Genomic DNA, 13,018 nt, shown 5'->3' on the forward strand with positions numbered 1-13,018 from the left:
TTGCCGGGGTGTTCATTTTTCACTTAGATTAGCATTAAACAATATTAACTGCAAAACGGTACTATATAAGTCAAATTTATATTATGCTATTCACCTTTAACCAATATAAAATTAATAGCTTTGCTTGACAAAGTATTATCATTTTGCTACATGAAATATCCAAACATAGTAATTAGATATATATGGAGTTATTAAACATTACAAGCTATTCAATTATTAGTTTTTTATATGAGAAAACCTCATGTAAAATGTTAATTATTTGATTTCATAACTAACTTACTATCTATCCTAAACAACAATAATGTTCTATAACTCAAAAGTAAATGACGTAACCAATGGAAAGACAAACAAAAAAAAAGCCCTATGCAAGTCTTTTTTTTTTCCTACTTTCTAAATGGACTAAAAGGTATTTGTTTACTTAACAAGTTAATGAGTCATTAGCCACTTGTAGTAAAACCCCCCATCACATGTATTATGTCTAATTAATCAACAGTGCTAGAACCTTCATTGGTTGGAAGTTTACTTAAAAAGTTTTTTAATAGGCCCCAATCACATCAATACCACTTAAGCCATTGAAACGGCATTGAAATTTATTATCTGGCCTCTAATTAATTGAACGGCTATATGAGTGACCTAACAATAAAATATACCACCACTTTAACATATATGAAACCATGAAGCCTTATCTAGTTTGGAAGGGCTGATTATTTGGATTCATATAATGGGAAATGTGTGGTTCTGCGTGATTCTTTAACAGATTCATATATGTGCGCAATAATAAAATTATATTTTATTAAAGAAACCGTACGTACTTCTCAGATGAAAATATAAAACATATGGTGAGGCCTTGAGGAAGAATTTGAAAGGTTGCGTATTGGAATTGAAACTAACATGGATGAAAAGCGAGATTCATTTTCTAAGAAATAGATTATATAATATATGATCATCAACTTTTTCTCAAGGTTACTTTCATATGTACATAGCTTTAATTCTACCTACGCAAATATATATATATATATATATATATATATATATATATATATATATAAACATTGATTTATTAAAAGCACAAATTTGTTGTAGCTACGTATATATAGCTAGCTAGGTTAAATTAGTATTCAATTAAACAATATCCGAAAAAAATATTATACATATATATATAAACAGATATTATGCTAAGTATCCTAATTGTTTTCATCAGTAACTTAAATTCAGGACGTAAGAAAACACTCCTACAGCGAAATAATAAAAGTGATTAAACTCTTAAACTGTTCCCAGTTTGTGGTGGTCCAAAGTCTTTTTGCATATTTTAAATTGCAGCGTCGAGTAGCTTCTAATTTCCATATAACAACAAATATGCAGAAAAGAAAGGCAACACTACATGCATTAACAAAATTAGTACAAAATTGTTTCACAAAAATCATTTGATTCCGAGAACATAATCCCGAAAACTCCAAGTATCTAGGCAAGTCTATATTTAAATACAGACAAATTTAATAAAATAGAGTGTTAGGTTATTCACCCTTTTCTCTCTTGGACAAATCAACGAACACACACACAACCAAAAATGAAGAACACACGAGAATTGTTTACGAGGTTCGACAAATACGCCTACTCCCCGGAAGTCCCCACAGGAATTCGTTGCACTATCCTTTTCCGATCAATACACACCTAGGAACACTATCGGTTCCTCGAAGACTCACAATCCGAGTTCTTCGATCACTAAGCACAGAGAAACGTGCGTTCTAAGCTACCCGGAGAAGAACGTATTTCCCGATCTCTCACCCGCTCAAACACTCTCCCAAATCTCTGTGAATACCAGTGTAAACAATTGATCAACAATGAATGACTCTAAGATTGCTAAACAAGGCGGTGCTTTATACTAGCACGTTTACAGACTCGATGACTCGATGACTCGACTCGCAGCTCGCTTAGATCGCAGCTCGCCTTAACTCGCAGCTCGCCTTAGATCGCAGCTCGACTTCACTCGCAGCTCGCCTTAGCTCGCAGCTCGACTTTCACTCGCAGCTCGCCTTAGCTTGCAGATCGGCTTAGCTCGCAGATCGACTCTAACCAAATCTTAACAACCTTGTGCCACGCTGGCAGCTGACTCAACAAACTCCACCTCAGCTGCCTAGCAGGCCAGTGCAACCAGAACTCCTGTGGATCATCACTCGTCCAACTAGTTTCTCTTAACTACCCCAAGCAAGTTCAAACAATGTCTGAACTTACTCAAAGGCAGTACCTTAGTCCCACAGTCTGCATGATTTTCTTCAGTAGAAACCTTCTCCAACTTGATCACACTCTGAGATATCTTCTCTCTGATGAAGTGGTATTTGATTTCCACATGTTTGGTTCTGTCATGGAACATCGGATTCTTGCTCAGATGTATTGCACTCTGACTATCTGAGTAAACACTTGCAACACCACCATAGAGTTTTAACTCTCTCAACAAACCCTGAATCCATATCCCTTCTTTCACGGCTTCAGTAGCTGCAATGTATTCAGCTTCAGTGGTCGAGAGAGTAACCACTGACTGAAGTTGTGATCTCCAACTTACGCAGCAGCCACACACAGTAAATAAGTAAGCAGATGTTGATCTCCTTGTATATCTGTCACCAGCGTAATCAGAATCCACAAATCCCTCAACATTAACTTCTTTTGACTTTCCCTGTCTGTACATCAATCCTGTACTTGTAGAACCTGCCAAATACTTGAGCATACCCTTGATTGCAAACCAATGACTCTTCCCTGGGTTAGCCATGTACCTGCTTAAGCAACTGATTGCATGAGCCAAATCTGGCCTTGTGCAAGTCATTGCATACATGATAGAGCCAACAGCTTGAGAGTAGGGTTTATCCCCCATAAACTCTATATCTTCTGGAGAGCTTGGACACTGATCCTTGGACAGCTGAATTTGAGGTCCAAGAGGCAACTTGGTGACTTTAGAATCCTTGACAGAAAACTTGTCCACAAGCTTCTCCAGATAACCCTGCTGATTTAAGAACAGTTGACCTCTTCCTCGATCTCTTTCAATTCTCATTCCAAGAATTTTTGCAGCAGCTCCCAGATCTTTCATGTCAAATTCAGAGGATAACATTTTCTTCATGATTTCAACTCGACCTATTTCCATGCTGATTAGCAACATGTCGTCCACATAGAGTAACAAGTACTCAGCCTCTTCAATGTTTGACCCTCTGAAGTATAGGCAAGTATCAAAGAAGCTTCTGTTGAAACCTTGCTTGGTAATGAAGGTATCAAACCTTATATACCACTGCCGAGGAGACTGTTTCAACCCATACAAGGATCTCTTAAGCAGGCAAACCAGATCCTTGTTCTTCTTCTTGACTTCATACCCTGGTGGCTGATCCATGTAGATGACTTCATCAAGCTCACCATGAAGGAATGCTGTTTTGACATCCATCTGCTCAAGTTCAAGGTCGAACTGAGCTACTAGAGACAACATGATCCTTATGGTCTTATACTTGACCACAGGTGAGAAAATCTCGTTGTAATCTACACCTTCCTTCTGAGTGAAACCTTTAGCCACTAACCTGGCTTTGTATCTCACATTCTCAGATGCACTGCTTGCCTCTTTGATCTTGTAGATCCATTTGCACGCTACCACTGACTGATCTCTAGGTCTTTCCACAACTTCCCAGGTCTTGTTCTTGTGCAGAGAACTCATCTCCTCATTCATGGCCTCTTTCCACTTCTGTGACTCAGAACACTTGACCGCTTGATCATATGTCTCAGGTTCAGACCTTTGAATATCTACTGCTGAGAAGAAAGCATATGCCAGAAGATCTGTATAAGCTGAGAAGCCATATCTCTCTACAGGTCTTGAAGCCTTTTTTTCTCTGTCTCTGACCAGCTGATAGCTTGTAGGTGACTGTGGCAAGTCTTCATGTGCTTCATCTCTGACTTCATTTGAGCTGTGTTCACCACAATCTTCTTGTCTATGCTCCATAGACTCTTCAGGTTTGCTGGCTCTGTCTGAACCTTGACCAGTGGAAGCAATCATGTGAGAGACTTCAATGCTTGTTGTACCTGCAGGGTTAGTACTACCAGAGATATCTGTTCTTTTAACACTAGACTCATTCAGGCAAGGAAAGTCAGTTTCATGAAAGACAACATCCCTACTGTTTATTGTTTTGAAACCTCTATCTCCTTTCAGCCAAAGTCTATATCCTTTAGTACCCTCAGGATATCCTAGAAAAACACATTTCACAGCCCTGGGGTCTAACTTTCCCTCTTTTTGATGTGCATAAGCAGAACAGCCAAAAACTCTAAGATGAGATATATCTGGAGTTTTACCTGTCCATACCTCTTCAGGAGTTTTGAACTCAATGGCACTTGAGGGGCTTCTGTTGACAAGATAAGCTGCTGTGAGCACAGCTTCTCCCCAGAAATTCTTTGGTAGCCCTGCACTGAAAAGCATACACCTTGACTTGTCCAGCAAGGTTCTGTTCATCCTCTCAGCCACACCATTTTGTTGGGGTGTCTTTCTGACAGTGTGATGTCTTTGAATGCCTTCACTCTTGCAATACCTGTCAAACACATCATTGCAAAACTCCAAGCCATTATCTGTCCTCAATGTCTTTAACCTTTTATCAGTTAAATTTTCAACAAGAATTTTCCAGGATTTGAATTTTTCAAAGGCATCACTCTTATTTTTAATCAGGAACACCCAAACCTTCCTAGAAAAATCATCAACTATTGATAAAAAAAATAAGAGTTACCACCATGTGTTGTATTTGGTTCAGGACCCCACAGATCTGAGTGAGCATATTCCAGGATGGCCTTTGAGGTGTGACTCCCAGCCTTGAACTTCAGTCTGTGATGTTTCCCTAGAATGCATTGCTCACAGAACTCAATCTTGCTTATCTTGTCCTTGCCAAAATACTTCTGATCCTTCATGAGTTGCAGGCCCTTGTCACTGATAAGGCCAAGCCTTCTATGCCAGAGAACAGCCTGCTGATCTTCTTTGGCTTCAGTGACATTGACTGAGGAGGCTTCTTGAGTTTCCCCAATCAGGTGATAGAGACCATCAATCTTTTGGCCTTTAATCACCACAGTGGAGCCACATGATATCCTCATGATACCCTTTTCAATCTTGTTCACATAGCCAGAGTCATCCAAGACTCCTAGTGACACAAGATTTCTGGTGAGGCTTGGAACCAGTCTCACATTTTGAAGAATCCTGGTACACCCATCAAACATCTTAATGCTGATGTTTCCTATACCCTCCACCTGGCAAGTGTCACTGTTTCCCAAGACAACACTACCGCCAGTGAGGTCTTTGAAATCAGTAAGCCACTCTTTGTGAAAGGTCATATGGTATGTACACCCGGAGTCAAGAATCCACTCGCTTCTTTGGCTGTTGGAATTCACCAGAAGAACCTCTCCACCATCATGGCAATCCCCATAATTTGCAGCATCTTTATTCTCGGTGGTGGATGTGGTTGCTTTATCCTTCTGGTTTTTCTTCCATTTGAAGCAGTCTTTCTTGAGATGTCCTGGTTTCTTGCAGTAGAAGCAAGTTCTGAGCTCCTTTTCCTTGTCATTTCCTTTGTTTGAACCGTCTTGACTCTTGGCTTTGTTCTTTGTTGATTGATTCTTGTTTGAGGACTTTGATGGACTCTTCCCTCTGCCGTAGTTGCTTTCACCACTTGAGTTGTTGCGCTCAGTCTTGAGCTCGAAATCCTTGGATCTAAGAGCAGACACCACTTCTTCACACGTGATCTCAGTGCGTCCATACTTGATTGTAGTCTTGACTTCTTTATAGGCTTCAGGGAGAGAGTTGAGGATGATGATCGCTTGATTCTCATCGCTCAAGGCTTCTTTGTCCCCCGAATTCGCCAGCTCGATTGTCATCTTGAGAAACTCATCACGATTCTCCTCCAGAGACTTGGAAGTGCTCATCCTGTATCCAAACAATCTCTCCTTAAGATAGATCTTGTTGGTGAGAGATTTTACCTGGAAAAGAGTATCCGATTTCGCCCAGATTTTTGCAGGAGTGTCCTCGCCATCGACTAGGCGAATGATCGAGTCGGTCAGGTGAAAGATGATCGTCCCTGTAGCCGTTTCCAAGACTTCATTCTTCTGTTCTTCGGTAGTTCCGTCAGGCCAGATTATCGGATCGTCAAGCGCCTTCAAGAGACGCTGCTGAGCCAAGAGGGCTCGAATCTTTCGACGCCAGATCCGGAAATCACCATTCCCATCGAACTTGTCGATATCGATCCTCATGTTTGGTGTAGACCAAGAATCTTGAGGAATCACGATCGCGCGATTGGTGTTGGTGTTGATCAACGACGAATCTTGATCTTTGACTTCTGGTTCGTCTCCACCAAATTCAGGTTTCGCTTCCTCATCCGCCAGGGTGAAGGAAAGAGACTCGAACTTTCAGATGATTTGTGCAAGATCGCCAACGAGGCTCTGATACCACTGTTAGGTTATTCACCCTTTTCTCTCTTGGACAAATCAACGAACACACACACAACCAAAAACGAAGAACACACGAGAATTGTTTACGAGGTTCGGCAAATACGCCTACTCCCCGGAATTCCCCACAGGAATTCGTTGCACTATCCTTTTCCGATCAATACACACCTAGGAACACTATCGGTTCCTCGAAGACTCACATCCGAGTTCTTCGATCACTAAGCACAGAGAAACGTGCGTTCTAAGCTACCCGGAGAAGAACGTATTTCCCGATCTCTCACCCGCTCAAACACTCTCCCAAATCTCTGTGAATACCAGTGTAAACAATTGATCAACAATGAATGACTCTAAGATTGCTAAACAAGGCGGTGCTTTATACTAGCACGTTTACAGACTCGATGACTCGATGACTCGACTCGCAGCTCGCTTAGATCGCAGCTCGCCTTAACTCGCAGCTCGCCTTAGATCGCAGCTCGACTTCACTCGCAGCTCGCCTTAGCTCGCAGCTCGACTTTCACTCGCAGCTCGCCTTAGCTCGCAGATCGGCTCTAACCAAATCTTAACAACCTTGTGCCACGCTGGCAGCTGACTCAACATAGAGAAAGTAAATGAGAGTGCTGAAAAATAAGTGAAGTTTCTGGAGAATGTTTGTGTGTATCTTCTTGTATTTATAGGCCTTGTGGTCGAGAACGTAGGGTGATCGGTCCCACGTTATTATTTCCTCGTATGCGCCTCGGCATAACTATCAAGGTAAGCGTTTTACTTAAGTTTGAATTTGTTTACACGTGTTTATGTTTTGTTTGACTAGTATTTGGCCTATCAGCTTGCTTTATGAACGGACCGTTTCTTAACTTTCATGATCCCTCAGACTTATTTGACTTAAGCTCGGTGTTGAATTTTTAACATTCTCGATGCATCTGAGCTCTTGCTCGGAGCGTGCAAATTACATAAGTAACACATTTTATGATCTCCTTTGAATTGATCAGGATGAACATTACCCAACCCAATTTACCCGACCAAATCATAATATGAATGAATCGTATGTCCTACTTGAATACGATACAGCTACTTAGGGTTTATATTGATCTAGAACTCTCCCATTTTTCAACCATTATTCAAGATATTTAGGAACATATATAATCTCTACGCATCAATTGAGAATGAAACAACTTATCTGTTGAAAGTCACTAGTACAATTAATAGCATCAGGTGCGACAAAAGTCGCACCTGAAAGCATCAGTGTCGCACCTGAAAGTATCATCAAGTGCGACTTTAGATGCGACAAAGTCGCATCTGAAAGTGCGCACCTGATGATTTTAGGTGCGACTTGTCGCACCTGAAAGTCATAACTATCAGGTGCGACATTTTAGGTGCGACTAGTCGCACCAAACGTCGCACCTAAATATCCTCCAAAAGAAGATATTAAAGCGTGAATTATAGTATCAGATGCGACTAGTCGCATCTGATACCTTCGCGGTAAAAGTATCAGATGCGACAAGTCGCATCTGATAGTAATTCCCTGCCTAATATTTTGGCGGGTGTTAGTACAATCAGATGCGACTAGTCGCATCTGATACTCTTCCCGCGAAGGTATCAGATGCGACTAGTCGCATCTGATTGTCTGTAGTTTTTTTTTTTTAAAATGCTGATTCTAATAGAATCAGCCTATTAGATATATTAAAATTATAATTTAAAAAATTATTTAAAAATTAATTAAATAATTTTTTTGTTAAATTAAATAAATAATTTGAATAATATTAATTAGAATAATTATATAAATAATTTAATATAAATTCTAATATTAAATTCATAAAATTTGATAATTTACGTTCAATAAATTAAAAAAATTACAATCTATTCTTTTTGTTTACCTTTTTCATTCGAAGTCTGCCAATTCTGGAATGCACGGCCTCCTCTTCCGCCAGATCTTGCTCGTGCGCCTTGGCGGCCTAGTGCGCTGCCGCTCGAACGATGTCGCTGAAATTCTACCGAACCTGGCGTCTAATCAGCATTTGGCATTGAAGCGGATGGCGGCGTCTGAACATTCGGCATTGAAGCGGATGGCGGCGTCTGAACATTCGGCATTGAAGCTGATGGCGGCGTCGTCCCAGGGTGCATCATCGCGGGGAATGTCTGCATGGGAGACGGATGCTGCTGTGTGTAGGCAAAGAACTATCGCTGAAACGCCTCCATCTGAGCTTGTTGTGCGGCCAACACTGCTTGTAGCTCGCTAATCACTGGATCTGGAACGCGCGTCGATGAAGAACCTGAGGACGAGCTGTCGTCCTGAGCCTGAGCCAAGAGATACGAGGATCTCGGGATCGAGGGACCTATCCCGACATACCAATCTCGACGTTGCCCGAGAACAGTATCCATCGTGTACTGCTCCGCCTGGTCTATGTCAAACGTTTGGCCTGACTCCGCTGCTTGTCGCTTCATATCCTCGACTTGAGTCATAATTCGCGCCTTCAAACATATGTTAAAAAAATTATTAAGATTATCGAAACTTGATTATTAAGTAATTAACACAAGTAACTTACAAATACTTGTTGCGCCCAAGCTGTCGTCCAATTGCCTTGATCATCTTGATGTTTTTTCTCCCACGTGTTTAACGCCGAGGCCAAAGTCCCATCTTCCCTACTCTGCAGTTCTTATGAAAATATGAGTAATGTATTTATTGCAAAAAAAAATATTACAAAATTAGAATAAACTTACGTTCAAATGTCGATGAGCCAAAAAAGAAATCGACCCTTGTGTGGACTTCGTTTTCTTGTTCTTTGAATTGTCTCTGTTGTGAGTAGACTTTTTCTGCACATATTAAATTGCGTTATAATTCGATTTCATAGAAGATAACATAATTTTTTTGAATTATACATTACCTTCCAATCGTCAGTTGCGAACTCCTCTATCACCTTCTCCCAATCGTCTTTTTGATATCCTTTTGGGATTTCTTTCTTGGCAACATTCATTTGCCCACAACATTTTCCTAAGAAAGTCCCTGATAATCTAGACTTTTGGTTGCGCCTCATTCGCTTTGCATCGCGAATGATAGTCTGGGCAATCTGATGACGATAGCAATCCGTCGGAAGCAGCTCCTCGGTCTCATCATCCTTGTACACGAAAGTGTACTCGGAATGAAGTGCGCTCAGAATATTGCCCAACATCTGGGGCGTCACTTCGTTCCAATCACGAAGTGTGACCGGGATATGAACTTTTACCAAAGCGCCGACGCGGTTGTTGAATACTCCTACCTTTTTTATTGTTTTTCTTACGTCCTGGTAGAAAATTTGGTTGATTGGGTCATACCTAACAACTTTCGCACCGGGTACCCCAAGCGCTGCTTTTGCCGAAGTAGAGCCGGTTGTTGGTCCCCTTGTTTTCTTAGGACCTTGGGAACCCGGTGTCTCTAGCGGAGACTCATCTCCACCTGCTCCTGAACGGTGTAGCGCAGACTCATCTCCACCTGCATCTGACATCCTGTAAGATGTGAACAATATTAGTAAATAAATATTAGTTTTCTGTTTAAAAAAAACGTGGACGGCACCACGGATTTTATTATAAACAAACCTCACATATGGCGGAGGAAAACCGTGGTTACATTATATAGTAAATAAACATACAAAAAAGATATTACTCATTCATCGTCATCTATGCCTATAATGTTAATATCATCTTCTATATCGACATCAACATCTTCTCCCTCAAAAACGACCCGTCTCTCATTTTCATCATCGTCTTCTTCATCATCGTCAACGACAGTCACTAACTCAGCTTCATCGATTTCGTGTCGATGATTCAAACGCTCGATGTTTGACAACTCTATAGTCAATGGGATCGAGGCTGAGTCGGAGGGGTCAACTTCAGGAATGTCCCAAATCCCTCGATGATTGCATTCCTGGACGATTTCCCAGTCGCCGCCTTTAACAAGATCTTCGATGTAAAAAACTTGTTTGACTTGAGTCGCGAGTACGTACGGCTCCTCTTTAAACCACTGTTTCGCAGTATAAGCACTCGTTTCTCCAGTAGTCTTACCGGTGTGCACTAGTCGGTTTGCATGATACTTGTCACCGTACCAAATGCATTTGAACAATACAACACTACAGTTATGCCTATAGTTCACGACGATGACGTCTTCCATTCGACCATAGTAAGTGAAATCATCCACAAGTACACATACACCGCTATTTTGAGTGACTCGTTGATTATCGCGACGACGAGTGATGAACTTCACGCCATTTACGAAGCAGCTCGGATATTGATAGGCGACTTGAAGGGAACCGATAGAAAGCGAATAGAGCTCGTCAGACACGTCAGAATCACTAGCTTTCATATCAAAAATCTGATTACGAAAGAAAGCATTGATTAGCACTTGTGCGTTTATCAAAAAATTGCATTGATATTGTGTTATTACCTTCTTCTCAAACCAAATTTTGAACCTCTTTCTATGCTCCGCTTCAATATCGCGAACTCCAGATTCGCTCAAGAGATCCAAATGCTCGCTGTTATTAAAAACATTACTTCAATAGCAATATATAAAAAGAATGAATTGAAACACATTCCCAACGATAACTTACGTCAAATATGGATCCACTTCAGGACAGTTGGTATAGATGTACCACTCCGCGTTCTCTTTATGTTCATCGTCTAATACTATCGGTTTCATCATCCCATAAGGCACACACATCTCGGATCGAAAAACAGAGAGCTCTCGCACTTGAACTTCATCTACACTTTTTTTATCTTCAAGATACCTTGCAACGAACGTTAGAGCTTCTTCTACAACATAAGCTTCCGCAATAGAGCCTTCTGCTCTAGCTCTATTTTTGACAAAATGTTTTAACGTCCCAAGGTATCTCTCAAATGGGTACATCCACCGCATATGCACCGGGCCGCCATACAACGCTTCATCTGGTAGATGAATCGCCACGTGAATCATGATCGTGAAAAAAGCTGGTGGAAATATCATCTCAAGCTTACACAAGATCTCGATGATAGACTCTTGCGCATTTTCAAGATCTTCTACTCTCAAGGTTCTCGAACTTATCAGCTTAAAAAAGTTGCAAAGCTCGGAGATCGTCTGATGTATTTCTTTTGGCACAAAAGGACGAATACCAACAGCCAACAACCTCTGCAAGATCACGTGGCAATCATGCGACTTCAAACTTGTGAGCTTTCCATCAGCAGTCACATTTTTCTTCAAATTCCCAGCGACCCCATCTGGAAATTTGACAGATTGGAGGAACTCGGTAAATCGCTGCCTCTGAACAAGGGTTAAGGTGTACGATGCTCGCGGTTTGTACCACGAATCCCCTTGTTTTTTCAAGTGTAGAGCGGTCTTGATGCCCAAGTCCATCAAATCAAACCTCGCCTTATCTGTGTCGTAGTTCTTCTTTTCTAAGCTGAGCAAGGTTCCGAGAAGATTCTTGCACACGTTCTTCTCTATGTGCATGAAGTCCATGTTATGCTTCAACTCCAAATCTGACCAGTACGGCAACTTGTAAAAGATGCTTTTCTTGGCCCAATTTAGTTTGCACTCGGCTCGCTTTCGTTTTCTGCCCACGGAGCCAGCATGTTTGCCAGTTGTTGTGCAAGAGACACTAGCCAACTGAGCGAGTATGTCTTGCGGAGTCAACTTCTCGGGTTTACTGCGTTTCTCGTGGCGATCCTTGTAGTGATCGGTGCTTTTTCTCAATCGGTGATGCATACGCAAGAATCGACGATGGTCGTAGTAGACGATCCTGTTTCTGACTTTCAAAGACGGCGTGTCAAGGTTGCACGTCGGGCAAGCGAGATACCCTTGGCCACTCCATCCCGATAAATAGGATCGAGCTGGAAAATCGTTAATCGTCCAAAGTAGCGTGGCACGCAATCGAAACACTTCATCGTTAGCGCCATCTCGAACGCGGAATCCGGTCTCCCACAGTTCTTTCAGCTCTTCGACAATTGGCTGCAAGAACACGTCCATGTCCTTTCCTGGTGAGTGAGGCCCCGAGATCAAAAGCGTCAGCATCAAGTACTCTTTCTTCATGCATAACCAAGGCGGCAAGTTGTACGCAGTTAGTACCACAGGCCACATGCTGTACGATAAACTCATTTCTCCGAACGGATTGAATCCATCTGCAGCTAGTCCAAGCCGCACGTTTCGAGGCTCTGCAGCAAAGCCTGGGTATCTCTCGTCCAGGTTTTTCCACGTCGTACCATCCGCAGGATGTCGTAGAACACCAACTTCCCTGACGCGATCTCTTTCGTGCCACTGCATCAGAAGTGACGTGTGTCGAGACGCGTACAACCGCTTCAATCGATCTTTCAGGGGAAAATATCGCAAAATCTTTTGCGGTATCATTTTCCCAGTTGGCTTCCATCTGCTCTCGTTGCATACTGGGCACACGTCGACTTCCGCGAGATCTTTTCGAAATAGGACACAATCGTTAATACATGCATCGATCATCTCGTATCCCATGCCAAAACGCTTCAGCTTCGCCTTTGCCTCGTAATGCTTCTCCGGAATTCGATTACCAGCTGGATGAGACTTCTTCAAGAGCTGCAAGAGTTCTGTAAGCGACTTGTTCGTCCA

Source organism: Urtica dioica, chromosome 1, assembly GCF_054948205.1.
Source record: "Urtica dioica subsp. dioica isolate 48M chromosome 1, U.dioica_male_clone48M_v1_H2, whole genome shotgun sequence".
NCBI classification, from domain to species: Eukaryota; Viridiplantae; Streptophyta; class Magnoliopsida; order Rosales; family Urticaceae; genus Urtica; species Urtica dioica.